Raw genomic sequence first — 15670 nt, 5'->3', positions numbered from 1 at the left:
TCTAACTACTTGACAAGCTGTTTCCATATTTCCGTACCTGCACTTGCCTCGTGGGATCTAACCCTGCTCTGGAGGAGTTGACAGCTCCTCCCCGAGGACTTCCTGACTTTAAACCACACATGCTTGGAGGAGTTATCTTTATCCTGGAAGAGCTTTTCAAGGCAGATTGAATGTAGTACCTTTTGGTTCAAAGACTATATAAACCACGGAAGAAAGCGTAGAAGATGCAAGTTGGCGACATGTGCTCATCTTGAGTATCATATGTTGAGTAGTAATGAGTAACGAATGCTCCTTCCCAGGTGGAAAACAAATAGACTCAAGGACTCATTCATTCCTCGGGCTATTAAATTGTACAATTCTGAGTTCGGGGGCAGGAGTGGAGTTAAAGTATTTGGATGTTCTGTTCTATGTTAGTCTTTGTATCCTTTGTCTTTGTTGTTTTTCTTTGATCTATGTTCTTTATCTTTATCTTTAGACTTAGATTGTATCATCTTGTTATTTCTCTTTATTTCTCTTTGTTCTTTTTTTAAATTTATTTTTTATGAAAAATTGCTGTGTTTGCTGTGGCTATTGGAAAAAGAAATGTATATTTACAATCAATAAAGTTCTACCTTACCTTACCTTACCTTAATGTCACTCTGATGGATAACATAACACTGTATACTCTATATATTTGTAATATAACATTTATTTGTTCTCTCAAAGAGGTACTTCTCTGCATCTATGGGCCATTTTACCTTTTAATTTATACTCCATACTCACTGTCTCTACTCCATCATGGCATCTTGCTCACAAGTGATGGAAAGTTAAGCGAGATATTGAAGACATCGCTGCAGTAAGAGCAAGATCTTGGATACAAGCGGCAAAAAATAATTTGCTAAGTCATTCATGGGAGACTCGTAGCAGAACTCCAGCATCACCACGTTGAGAAAGGTCAGCTGAGGTGCACCTCTGAAGGATGCCCCCTAGACACCTTCCCTAAGGGGTGATCGAGTGGAGAAGACCTTCAGGCAGACCCAGGAGAGATGATGTCTCATATTCTCTCAGTGTTCTCCCTACAAGCGATCTCTACTGAGCGGGAAATCTGGATCTCTTTCCTCTGGCTGCTGCCCCGGTGACCTAAATAATCTGTGGATAGTGGATGAATTAATGAAATTACACATTTTCAAAAGCATTTTTAAAAAAGGTATAAAAGCCTTGACATGAGGATTTTTTTTGGGGAATAAATTAAACAAGTCTGTATTTTAAGGTTGTTTGTAGCAGAAGCTAAAAGGCTAACATGCTACACAGACGGGAAACATTGTTTCAAATTTTTCTGTACAATTCTCTTTCTCTTCAACACAAAGATCCTCATCTGTATTGTCCATCTTGTATTGAAGCCTCGACGAGAGGAATTGTTCCAAGAAAACTTAAACAAGTCTTTATTTTTAAGTTAATTTGTAGCAGAAGTTTAAAGAATAGCGAGCGACTAAAAAAAGTCTGGGTAAATATTGCGAGCGTTACATTAAAATGAATTTCGTCTACAACTCTAGAAATGAAGAGATTACTCTGAAAATAATCCCAACCCTTAGTCGACATGAGGGGGAGTAGAAAATGAGTGAATTTTGGCTGACTTTAAAAATCAGAAAGAAAATATTCCAGGCCTGAAGTAGCACAGAAAATAAAGACATTAAAAGGAAAATATTCCGTTCAGAGGCTCAGGTGTTAACTTTGTGTAAGTCCTTGATGAGACAAAATGAAAGAATCCACACAAGGTCGTCGGCATAGAGAAAAAACTCTCAACCCTGCAGGGCCGAAAAGACCCAACTTAGCAAACTGCCCATCAAATAATCATAATTACTATCAGAATTCATGCAGTGTTGCGAGTCTTCCTGAAGGCAAGCGACCCCACTCAAATTAGCAGCTCTGATAAATCACCGTTAATTAGCTAATAAAAGCCAGCAGGTGGTTCGGAGCCCAAAGACATTCCCCCTGCTCGCCTGAATTATGGATATTACAGCAGCGCTGTTTGAGTAAATGAGTGCGGGAACAACAGATAGGAGTTCTACAGGGCGCTCCTGTCGGGACGACGCCACAATCAAATATCATTCCGCAATCCCACCCACAGGAATACAAGTGGCTGTGACCCCGGTCAGATTAGCGAGCACTCGGGGCTCCGGTGTACGGCATATTTACATGGATTATGCATGCAGGAGGTTCACCCCTGCCCACCTGTGAGTGAGCGCCGCCAGTGGATGTAACGCCTTGATTACAAAAACATAAGGCAATTATTTCGCCCAAAGTTGCTGGATTGATTGAGGAGCCATGACCCGACTGCACCATAAGAGCAGCGTTCCTTCACTTATTTAAACCAAAAGAAAACACGCTAACCTTTGAATAGTTTGCCCAGTCATTAAGAAAAGTTTATAATAATGTTTGCATATTAACCCACAATATGGATAAACTGACTATACAGTGTCATTTTTGCTTTTCTTTCCATGATATTGATTTAAAGAGATTGGTCACACAAAATTGAAATTTCACTCTTTTTCTACTCGCCCTCATGTCGAATAATGGTTGGAATTATATTCAGTAATCCATTCCTTTTTGTAATTATAGGGGAAAATGTTTGTTCATTTTAATGTAGCGACCGGAGCCAAGTTTTCTTCCAAAAAGACAATTAAAAACAAATACCTCCATACTGCTCCTCTTTAACGTCCATCTTGTATTGAAGCCTCGACATGAGGAATTATTTGGAGAATTTTTTTTATTTATTTTAAGTTTGTTTGTTGCAGGAGCTAAAATGCTAACATGCTACACACACAGAACACATTGTTTTTTTCTCAAAAATTCCCAGTGTGGTGGCTTCAATACAAGATGGACGTTACAGTCGAGCAGTATGGAGGGATTTGAATGTTTTTAAGTGTCTTTTTGGATGGAGAAGAAGACAACTGAGCTCCAGTCGCTTCATTAATATGCACTTACATTTTTGTCTATAATTTAATTCTAAAAAGGAACAAATTACTCTGAGAACAATCCCAACCCTTCAACCCTTCACAATATGTTGTTGTTTTTTTTAAATGAGTAAAAAAGAGGGAGGCGAGTATTTATCAATTATATTTATTGCTGAGTTTGTTTGTTTTTTCTTCACTGCTTACAAATTGTCCGTATTTATTCTTTAGTGGTGACGGAACTGATGGCATGCAAACGTTTAAAAATATATTGTATGACATCACATTAGGCAACTTACAGTCTGATAGGAATCCTCTTGTTTTGAATGAAATATGAAATGCCTTTTTACCATATGGAATAAAACAATGTCACATTGTTTTCCTTTCAATTCATGTTTAATTATTATCTCTACTTATTGCTTGGTGTTTTACTCTCACACACACTTTTTGTTGCTGTTCTATTTTATCAATATGTGTAATTCAAAGTGTATAAAACCTATTATTACCACAATTATGTAGATCCACAGCAGCAGCATGGCCAGGTCGGATCGATGAATGCAGGAAAGCACTTACCTCTCAAGTGTACTGAGGACCGACTCTTGTCAGTCCCCGTGAAGCATCATTATCCTCGAGAGGAGGTGAAGAGGTTAAATCATCAAGTGTCGTGGACGAGGGGTTTCTTGATCGTGAGTGGCAGCTATTTGTAGAGGAATTGTAAGAGTTTATGCTTCAGGTTAACGTCTTTGATAAAGACTTGTTGATAAAGACTTGTTGATAATGTTAGAGCTTTGCTTCAATATCTGTCTCCTACACTACATCCTAATGCACTTCCTGTTTGACCCTCGTCCCCCCACTGCTTCCATTGCACATGAGACCAAAGAATTGTGAGATGGTTCCTCAGAAAGCCATCGTCAGAAGCGCAAACGTTGCTAGTGTTCGCATCAGCAGTTCCACCAAAAAAATTAGAAGGTACCGAGACACTAGATGGATTTATTAGCAAGAATCTACTCCATGGACCATACGATGTATCGTGATACTGTAGTAACAAGGATGTATTTGTAGTATTGTCGAGACCACCTGAATCTTGACAAAGTCGTAACTGTTTTCATTTGTTTTGAAACCCAAATATGTCCAAAAATCATCTTAAAAAGCTGCTAAAGTCGACTGTATCCTCTCGTCATCAGTCCTCAGTCCTCAGACTTTATTAATCCCTCTGGAGACTTCCTTCGGGAAATTGGGTTTCCAGTACAGACCAGAGTTTCAATAAAACCAAGAACAGGAACAAAGTGCAAATGAAAAGTACGAAGTGCAAGGGATGACAAAGTGCAAATTGAAAGAACATGGATCAAAGGAAATAACGCAAAGAAAAGGATAACTTAGAATATCATCAAACTTTCACTCCACCTGTGCCCCCAAATTCAGAATTATACAGTCTAAAAGTTGGTGTGGGAGCTACTGGAAAGGCTGCCGTTCTCCTATAGCCCCTTTGATGATAGGATTATATTCTTCCTTTAAAATTGAATTATTTTATTTTCTACACATTTTTATACTATTAAATATAACTATGGTAATATATGCTGTTGAATACTGATGCAGTCCCAAAAGAAAATATTGCAATACGTATCGATAATTCCTACCAGACACCGCCCAGAGTAATACTCAACCGGGGTAAAGGTATAGACTATTATACTGCTTTCTCTCTTCATGAACTATGTTGTAGACTGTTTGTAATTACACCCCCTGAGTCAAATGGAGTTGTAAACCTGTGGAAATGGCATCGGCACCGGGTCTGTCAGTCAGCAAACACTAACAGAAATATAGCCTGCCTCGTTCCTCCTCAGTAAATGAGCTCTTTCTCTGGGTTAGATGTCCTGAGGCAGCCACTTGGCAGAGGGTGAAAGAAATGGCAAAAAGGCATCGACACAAGTGGGATACTGGAGCAGATGGGACACTGATTGCAGTGTTGTTTACAGCTGTCGAGGTCTTTCCACGCTGCCATATAGAGGTCAGAGTCTGCAACTGTGCCGCACTTTTAACAAGGGGAAATTAGTACAGCTTCGCTTATATTCTTATCGTCTGATTCCTCTTCCAGACACCGGTGGCTGAGGGCGAATACACGAGCGGGAGAGAAGCAGCTGAAACAGAATATTAGGAAATCAATCCAATCCAAAGGTCCTTGGAGATCATTAACATTTCTTTATGTTCCTACTGAATCACCTGTATGGTTTTATTGGGTCGACGTGGCCCATTCAGGATCGTTTCATCAATACCTGACTACAGACCAAATCTTAAAGCAAAAATAGCCGAAAGCGTCGAGCCATATGTTCTGGAAGCAATCAACCTTTTTTTTTTTTTTTTAAAGCGTCACCTCTACAGAACAGACTGGCACAAAAGTGGGACGTTTAAGTTCATCAGCTCATCATCATTATATGTTACGAATACAGCCATTTGGCAGACTTTTGTGAAAGACTAAATTGCGTCCACCAGCGAGGAGCCTGGTCGGCGATGAGTGAGGCTTAGTGAAGGAAAGAAGTAATAAGCTGAATATTCATTTTAGTGTCCAGATACCTTAAATGAGGGGTCCCCAACATTTAGATTAGATTAGATAGACTTTACTTAACAGATCAAGAACAAAGTGCAAACAAAATGACTAAGTGCAAATATAAAGAACATGGATCAAAAGGAAATAACTCAAAGAAAATAACAAAGAAAATACTCGCATAGAATATAATAACCTCATACTTTTCACTCCACTCCTGCCCCCAAACTCAGAATTAAACAATCTAGTAACACTAGGAATGAATGAGTCCCTGAGTCTATTAGTGTTGCATCATGGAAGGAGCATTCGTGCTCCATCTGCTTCTCTGCTCACTGATGACAGTGTTCAGAGGATGACTGTCATCATCCATGATGGACAGTAGTTTGTTCAATGATCTCCTCTCAGCAACTGTCACCAGTGAGTCCAGCTTCATTCCAACCACAGAGCCAGCCCTCCTGATCAACCTGTCCAACCTGTTGACACTCCTCTTGGACACATTCCCACCCCAACACACCACAGCATAAAACACTGGCCACCACAGACTGGTAGAACATGCAGAGGAGCTTCTTGCAGATGTTAAATGATCGGAGCCTCCTCAGAAAGTACAGTCTACTCTGAACTTTCTTATATACATGGTCTGTGTTTCAGGTTCTCCATTAAAGTGTTCTGTTCTGTTCTGTTCCATGTTAGTCTTTGTATCCTTTGTCTTTGTTGTTTTTCTTTGACCTATGTTCTTTATCTTTATCTTTAGACTTAGATTGTGTCATCTTGTTCTTCCTCTTTATGTCCTTCTTCTTATTTTATTTTTAATGTATCATTTTTTATTGTTTATGAAAAACTGCTGGCTAGTGGTAAAAAACAATTTCCCGAAGGAGACCTCCAGAGGTCAATAAAGTTTTACCTTACCTTACCTTACCTTAAAGTGATAGTTCACCCAAAATTCTAACTTCACTCATGATCTACTCGCCCTCATGTTGACTAAGGGTTGGGATTATTTTCAGGGTAATCTGTTCCTTTTTAGAGTTGTAGACAAAAATGTAAGTCTGTATCACAGTTGTGACCAGCGTCCACTTTTCTTATTTCAAAAGACAAACTTAATAACGCTCAAATACCTGCGTACAACTCGTCCCTTTTTCACATCAAAACCCCGACATATCATGAACAATTAAACAATCCTATATTTAAGCTTTTTGAAAGTAGAAGCTAAAAGGCTAACATGCTACACAGGCAGGAAACGCCTCTTCTTTGAGAGACTGGGAGCTCAATGGACAAGAGGGATGCTACAGACGAGCCGTTTTGAGGAATTTGAATATTTTACTAGGGTTTTTTGGATGAAGAAAAGTAGGCTCCAGATGTGACAGTTTTTGGGGGCCACCTATATAGTTGATATTTCTTTTAGTAAAGGCAAGTAAGAGACTCTACGAGTCGGGGGTCCCCAACCTCTTTTGTACCGCAGATCAGTTAAATGAAGCTTCATCAGTCCATCACTAACACATGAAAACTGGAAAAATTAGTAACATTTCAGCGAAACTCTTATTATCACTAAGAAACGGTGATTTCATATTTATTTTTTCATTTGTATGCCTTCTATACGCTGCTGCTCGAATGGCAATTTAATGAAAGACCCTGGAAACCTTGAGTTGGTAAAACAGAATCAGTTTGATGAAACAAAGGTGATGTTTGGTAAATTGCTTTATAAATACCGTAAATTAGCCTTTTTTAAAGGGTATCTTCAAGCTCAGTGCCTTTCTAGTGTCTTTTTAGATCTGTTGCTTCTGTCTTTTTGACCACTAGGGCCGTGGTCGTCTGATTGAGGGATAAAGAAGGAAGCTATGGATCAAGAAATACTTGAAACTGAGCTTATTTTGAGCCTTGCTCTTACGCGTTAAATGGGACTTGTATCGCGAGTGGCGAGGGATTCGTGGACCGCAGTACTTTGACACGCCTGCCATAATCACGTCAACAACTCCGAATACATTTGCATCCTCTTCTTATGACCCTCTGGAATTTCCTCGAAAAAGCCCAGAGTGAAGGCTGAATGAACTCATTTCATTACCGAAAATACACTAATTTATTCATGACTGGTGTTGTTAAATATGACAGCATTCTAGTAGTTGATGTATTTTTAATAATGCAAATATTTTAATTAGTCCGACCCGCCCCCTCCCTAACGACCACGCGCTTGTACTCTCTAGTGTGTACTGTTTAGGGGTTGTAACACCCTTTGTCGCTCCCTGGCTCTATTTTTTCCATCTGATGAGATTCAAATCTGAGTATTTCTCTTGTACAAACACACGAGGAACCCGTTTGTTGTAATCGACCGTTTAGCCAAACACGGTTTCAGCTCGATCTCCAGACTAAATAGTTTAGTTTTCCCCCATTTTATCATTTAGACCATTTGCATTCTCATCGGTGCTGAAATACTGAGCTAGAAGGTCGGTCGACTCATGATGGTTAACTTCAAGCCACACTTTATACATGATATTGAGTGTCAACCTCTGCAAGTACTTTAAATTAAAATATAATTTACCATACTACCCGATCGTCTGCATGTTGTATTATTGGGTGGAAGTCCAAGTCAAGTAGCTCAGTACTCTTTTCGGTCTTTTATGCCAAAATTTATATTGAATTTTTAATGCTTCTTTTTTTTTTATTGAATTTAAATGGCTACGAATTAAACTACATTGAATCTAGAACTTTTATTTTTAAACTATTGGGATTAGAATATAAAACCCTATGTGTGACTTTTATTTTAACCCCTTGTTTTATCTCAGGGTCAAGAGGTCCGAAACAAATGTGTTTGTGGTATCCCTCGTGTTGCCTCTGGGTCCAGGTGAACGACCTTCACCACACCATATGTATTTATGGATATACTCACCTTGAGCCAGAAGCAACACAAGGCATACCATAAAACACGTTTGTTTTCCGGGCCTTCGGGTCACCTTGACCCAGAGATAAAACAAGGGTTAAATTTGTTTTGAAAATTTAGTCAATAAAAACAAATCCAATCTTTCTATATTGGAATTATTGAACTCAGTTATTTAAAAAAAATAATAGCACATTTCATAAATAAAATGTTTTAAATTCAACCATTCAATATTTTGATATACTTGTCCTTGTCCTAAGTGTCCTTTTTTTTCCCTTCTTTTGTGTCACGAGATACTCAGCCTTCCAGGCCATAATTTAGTCCATTACAGCCTCTGGTTTGCAGCCGTAGCCTCGGGCCGCTTGGCACCAAAACGTTGTGTCATTTGCTACCAACCGGGTTTTTGATGAGAGTGTGTGACCTCGACGCCTCATCCCTCACCACTGTCTCATTCCCTTTATTTACATCTGTCTTTAGCATTCTAATTACTCTCTTTATTGCTTTCGCCTGAAGGAATCTGTTGGAGGGGGGGAAGGAGGAGAAAAGGACACTGAGTTTTTAAGCAATAATAAAGAAGCGGAACTCTCATCAGACATAGGAAAATATTGGCCCTATGAGGGGCCTCCAATATGAGCAAAATAGTAATATTAGGAGTCATTCATTTGGGTTTTCCTGATGTTATTGTACTTAAAATGAACGTAACCCCATAATAAACAAATAGTTACAATCCAGATCATACATCATCATCCAGATTTTTAATTTATATTTATTATATGTTAGAAACCGCCTTGTCGCTTTTGTGCTACAGTGCTCTCTATCTACTATATTGTTTGTTTTTTACCATTTTTAATTGAATATAGTATGTAATACTAACATAATATGTTTTGTCTTGACGGCTAATCACGTATTAAATATTTAACTCCATAAATAAACTTTCGTTAATCATCCAGAGCAAGAAATGTTTTATATTTAATGTCAAAAGCACACCTAATAAATCATTTAAACCAAACAAAGACAAGTTAAAAGTGTTGTGATCTCTCTGGTTTTAAGTGGGTTTCGACCCAACGCTGGAAGTCTTTTTGCATTAACCTTTATCTTTAAATGATGATTCGAAAATGTACATATGCTCAACTTATCCCAAATGCTTAGTTTAGCAAGAGCTATTTTGTTCTAAACCCAAACATAACAACATCTAGAAAAACGTCAACCTCTTTAAAAACAATATTTTTCAATATGTGTGTATTAAAATGACTTTTCTGATGGTGCTCCTTTAAGGGGAAAATAGAAAAAACTAAAGTAAAAACAGTGGTTTATAAGTGTTTAGAGAGATTCTTGTCTTAAATGAAACTTTAATATTGTTAGTTTCTTTATTTATTTGATCAAGTCATTGACATGTAATTGGTTTACTCGAGAAAACGAGAAATTCCGTCCTTATCTTTCAGGTGTTTGAGCTCTTCAGACACAAACCAACACAACCACCAAAAGAAAAAAGATGTCAATTCTTTTGAAACGATACGACTCCTTTGCAAAAAATAATCCTAAAAAAACTCCCCCTTTTGCTAAGGATTGTTATGAAAAAGCGTCGGGAGCTGGCCCAGCAGTCCTTAATGAGCTCTCAACTTTAAAGACTTGAAGGATATTAACAAGCTGCTTGACAAATGGTGCTTAGAAGCACATTAAAGACGCGGCTAATGGTGCGCATAATGACGGCTAATTTTCGATCAGATATAAATTAGAGCCCCCAACAGTTATTTGCCTTAAGGACTTTATGTAAATGATTCGGCTCTGTATAAGCTGGGAGTGTGCGAGGGGTTGAGTGAGGAGGAGAGACGGAGGGATGGAGGGATGAAGCTGCTCTCCTTCCTCGTGGCTTTTCACGAACACAACCAGAGCCGACGTCGGCGGCACCTTCTCATTAAGGTCCAGATCTCAAAGACCTCCAGAACACGAGAAGTTGATGGGTTCGACTCCCAAAGAAGTAGTCATCTCGGGTCACTGGTACAAGTACGCTGAAGTATTTGAAGAATATTTAGTAAAACTTTGAATCCCATCATGAGCTAAAGATGCTAAGCTATCGTCCGAGTATAGTGGACATCAGATTGCACTGTTAGAAAAGCTACAGGGTACAAAGTAAAATATATATATAAAAATAAAGACATTATATATATACAGTATATATATATATATATATATATATATATATATATATATATATATATATATATATATATAATTTCCTCTCAAATTAAAACAAAAAACAAATCAATAATAATAAATGACTACAGAGTACAATTAAACAAAATGGTAAAATAAAATGATAAAGAATTACTCGAATAAATAAAATCATAAAAATGAAATAAAAAAGAACAACTTGAACATGATAATTATATGATTATATACATTGAATTAGATCCAATCAAATTATTACACTGATTCATCAAAATTATTCAGGTCAAAACAAAAGTACTCAATTCTTGTAATGACAAGAGGAAGACTGCAGGGGGCAGCAGCACAAAAAAACCCGAACCGGAAACGAAGAGTGGATGAAGAGACAGGAATATTATCAACAACACGTACATACGTGTTCACACGTACACTGAAGTGCAATCTGACCATTTGTAGTCTGATCATTTTACAACAGAAATGAAAAGATATGAAAGCATCAAAGGATCTCTTCCTATGTGTAGTGGAATGTTTTTGAATGCGACTTACTCTGACTTTTTCTCTCGCCACGGGACCTTTAAAAAACTTTAAAAGTCAAAGACAAGTCAGGATTAATCCGAAAAATGTTTCCCGGTAAATGACAGGAAACCCACCAAATCCTGGATCTTGGCAAGAATCTGTCGACACGATGCATATCACGATACAGCAGCAACAATCTGCATAGTGCATACATCGCGATACTGTAGGAGAAAGGATATATTTTTAGTTTTGCCCGAGTATACTTGACTCTGGCATTGTATATTTAAAAAGGCAAGAATTTAAAAAGCTGCTGGAGTCACAGTATCCTCTTGTCCTCAGTCATTGCTGTGATTACATTGTTTCTCTAGCTGTAGAGGACAAAATTACCACTGCCATCTAGCGGCCGGAGGTTTAATTGCAACCCCAAAAATGAAGGTGGGGTGAGAATCGGCATCTTAATTTTCACGCACTTTATTGAGCTATAAACCATAAAATAACTATAAGGTGAGATATAAAATATAATTTGCTAGCCAAAGAAACCCCCGATACAGTAGTGTATTGATACAGTATCGGAGGATATTGTGATCACCATATGGATATTTTTTAACAACCTTACTGAAGAGATGTCACTCGGCATACGATTTGTGTGTCAATTCAATTTTACTTTCATTGTCTTAACAGTTAAACTGCACTGACAGAACTGGTTGTAATTATATTTTAGGATATAATTTGCTTTAATATTTTCGTATGGCAACTTCGTTTAAAAAAAACAAAAACAATTTATACATAAACAAATATGATAAACAAAATTTGGTGTTTTTCAAATCTGTTTATTATTATTATTTAAAGAAAAACGTAATATTGCAATATATAAACCAAAGGACTCACCATTTATGAGAATAACATTGTTTTTGTAATGAAATAATGCCTTTTATATTAGTTGTTTTGAAAGAAACATCTTCAAAACCTAATGTATTAATGTGATAATGCCATAATAAGAGGCTTACCATGTTCTCCAAATTGTCCAGAAGTTGAGGGGCTTTGAGCTTTAAGCCTCATCAATTCCAAAATGTATCAAAGGAACACATGAGCTCAATGAGGGAACAGGTTTTTGCATCCAAATCATTATTTTGCTGACAGCAGCAAGTCAGAGGTGACGGTGGCCTCTAATCATGCCCCTCGGCCATTCTGTGTACAGAGGATTTATTCTTTTTTACTTAAAATGTTTGCTTCTCTTGAGTTTATACACCTCATATATAGCATCAGTAAACCGTTATACGCGTTTCTTCCCTGCGGAGTTAATGTAAATTGTATTTAAACTCTAATTTCGTTTAAGATTTTGATGTATTTGAGTCTATAATTAATAAGAAAGCGTCCATAGAAAACCTGCTGTATGGAGCTCATGCATTATTAAAACCGCTCACATCAGCCACTTTATACAAGAGCTTATCCCTTCCACATATTTACGCTATTGAACTACTGAAATACTTATATTTTTGTCATTTATTTCTCACCATTCCTGTGATTGAATAGTACATTTTGCAAGACGCATAATTCTATTAGTTCTTTTTAATAATTAATTATTGTTTATGTTTGATTCATAAACTCGTGCAATTAATTGTTAAATACAAATCTACGATTTTTGCTTAATTATTTTATTCTAACGTTGCCCGTTTGTAGGAAATAAAATAATATGCGTTGTACATGCATTTTTAATGAAAGACCGTCTGCGCATGTGTGCAGCGCATCGTTTCTTCAGTTGTGCGATAAAAGCTTTTATTGAGATATTTTAATTTGAATTACCGTTAGTTTTTTTTTACATTTTATTATTAGGCCAAAACTAATAATTTCCGTCATCAATTCCGTGTTCAAATAATCTACTTATCAGACGTTTTATACATTTTAATCAAATATATATGCCTTGTTTTTTATTGGATTTAAAATCCTCAAGGGTTGTAACGCGTATCTTAATGAATACATTAATATAAATAATTAAAAACTCAAACATGAAATATCGACCTCCATTTTTAATTGTATTTGAACATCATCTATTTTGACAGCGTTTATTTTTTTAATGATCATTTTTTGTCGTTCGTTCTCACAGCAGAATAAATTGATCAATGTATCTTGTAGATTTTAGACAACTGCGCATGTCTGGACTGCATGTTTACATCTTTTCATTATATTGTATTATGAACGTTGTTATAGTATAATATGTAATAAAAGCAATATAAGGTGGTTGTAATGAATACGATTTTGACCTTAAATTAAAAAAATAAATCTTAATAACGTATTTGGTTAATGTTAATACAGAATAAAACTCTGCCGTGGATTTAATTTTTTTATTTTAATTTTTATTATCGTTTTCTAAGATGGGAAAATCTTCTATTTCCGTCGATACCAAAACAACCAGATGATTAAATGAAAGTCACTTGCCCTCGGCGTTAACGGCGCGTCACCCGCGCCTGCGTCCAGTCATCCAAAAGGAGCGTCAGTTGGAGCCTTCTGATTGGCTGTCGGAGCAACTCTCCCTCCCTTTACATAATAAAATAATAAATAATATATATATATATATATATAGCTTGAGCCGTGGCATCGATCAGCATCTGATCTGAGCAGGTAACAAACCATTTAAAAGATGATTCATATTGAAGCTCATTGGTGATGGGTCGCGGCCATCTGACGCCACAACACACACACACACACACACACACACACACACACACAAGATTGATAAATAAAGGGCTGTTCGGCGGCGGATGTAGCGAGTTCTCTAATTCGACAGCAGTCGCGTCTTTGAAGGCAGACACTTTGGCGTAAATGTACAGTTAAAATATTCTACTCCCGGGTCCCCAGGCAGAGCTCCGACAGTCCCTGGCTTCATTAAAAATTCATCAGCATCCCTGTGAAAGAGGGCGAATGTTCAGGGGAGAAAAAAAAAGGGGAAAAATAAAACAGAGGGACGTAATTATAACAAAAGGAAACAGCGCTGCCCTTTTTTCGTTTAGTAAGAAACCCTTTTTTTTTTGTTGTGTTGTTGTTGTTGTGTAGAGGTCGATCGTGTTGAGGTTTAACTCGTGTCGTCACCTTAAAATGTGTATTTTTAAATAGTTTATTTAAAGAAATACTGAAATAATTAACTCATATTAAAAATTGAACTAGTGGGCCGAGTTTCCGTTGTAAAGATTAATTGTTTGGTTTTTTTTTTAACTTGTTGCCATGATGCTAAGTATTTATTAAAATATGATTTATTTTATTTGAGTGACTCGAATCCAATTTAAACGTCTTGATTATTCTTGGTTGAACTTGTAGACATTTGTAGGTATTTAATCAAGAGTTTACCTTTTAAAAAAAACAAACATTCTCATCTTCATTAATGGTTAAATCATGGTTGTGTTTGTTAATTAAATCCGTAAAAAAAATAATGTTTCATGGTTTGAAATGGAACATATATACAAATGCAGCTCGCTGTGCTCCCGGACTGGATCAGAGGATTGATTCTGTCCTGTGTACCAACTGGATCTGCCAGCAATGTTGCTGCACAAAGTTAATTTCCCAGTCCCGATGAGACCCTCCCTCGACATCCCTCCCTGACCAGCGGTAATTAACAGGGATGGCTAATGACTGCTTAACTCGCTCCTCATCATCATTATCTGCTTTTCAAAATTCTCTGTGTAATTTAATAATTCCCTCTTATTAAGTGGAATGGCTCATTTAGGGGAGGAAATTAGAAGCACTCACCAGGAGCATCTTTAAATTGATGGACTATAATGGCTGTCTCATTAATAAAACCTCGTTTTGATTCCCTCTCATTTGTCACCAGAACGCTTTTTTTTTTTTTTTTTTTGGAACCACGTGGCCTCACGTTCTATGAATAGTTGAATATTAACGCAATGTTCTTTAATCATTCAGAGGCGTGTGATTGCAACACACTGGTGTTATCATGTAATAATTATACATTAACACCGATAGTTAAAACAGTGCAATATATTTCCTAAACTTGCTTTAAATTAATAATGCATGAGAGTTAAAAAAAATAAATGTATTACAGTGTAACAAGTTGCCAGATAATTGCATTTTTTTTTTTTTAGAAGAAGAATTAGAACAGTTTTTACAACATTTATACATACATTAATGTTTTAAAGTGGTATATCTATTTAACATTGGAATGATTTGGAGTGTGTGTTTCGCTCTCCACCCGCACGCTGTAAAATCCAGTTTGTAATGATCAAATATAGATAATTCCATGTAAATGTATTCCAGGTGCTGTAATGAATAAGCGTAAAGGTGGAGGACAAGCTTTCAGAAATGCAAATGTTTGCCTCCTGCAGCAGCGCGTGGTTCTGTCCATGGTCCTGAAACGCTTGCTCAGCGCTTCCAATCCGCCCTGAAGTCCCTCCTAAAAAAAAAAAAAAGAAAAGAAAACCTCTGCTCTGGACGTGACATTAAATAAAACCTCCTCCTCCAACTTGCTTCTCCGTCTTTGTGCTTCAAAGAGCGTGAACCAAGCAAGTGTGTGTTTAAATAGAGACGGGCGGTGTTGGCAGGCGAGCTGTTTTTCTGGCGGGCTGACATCTGGCAAGTCTGCGCTCCAGGGACCCATCAGCTCTCCATAGACCCCCTGATTAGACTCTAATAGAATATTAGCATTTG

Source organism: Callionymus lyra, chromosome 1, assembly GCF_982586985.1.
Source record: "Callionymus lyra chromosome 1, fCalLyr1.hap1.1, whole genome shotgun sequence".
Lineage (NCBI taxonomy): Eukaryota > Metazoa > Chordata > Actinopteri > Syngnathiformes > Callionymidae > Callionymus > Callionymus lyra.
Note: the sequence above shows the minus strand (reverse complement) of the source record.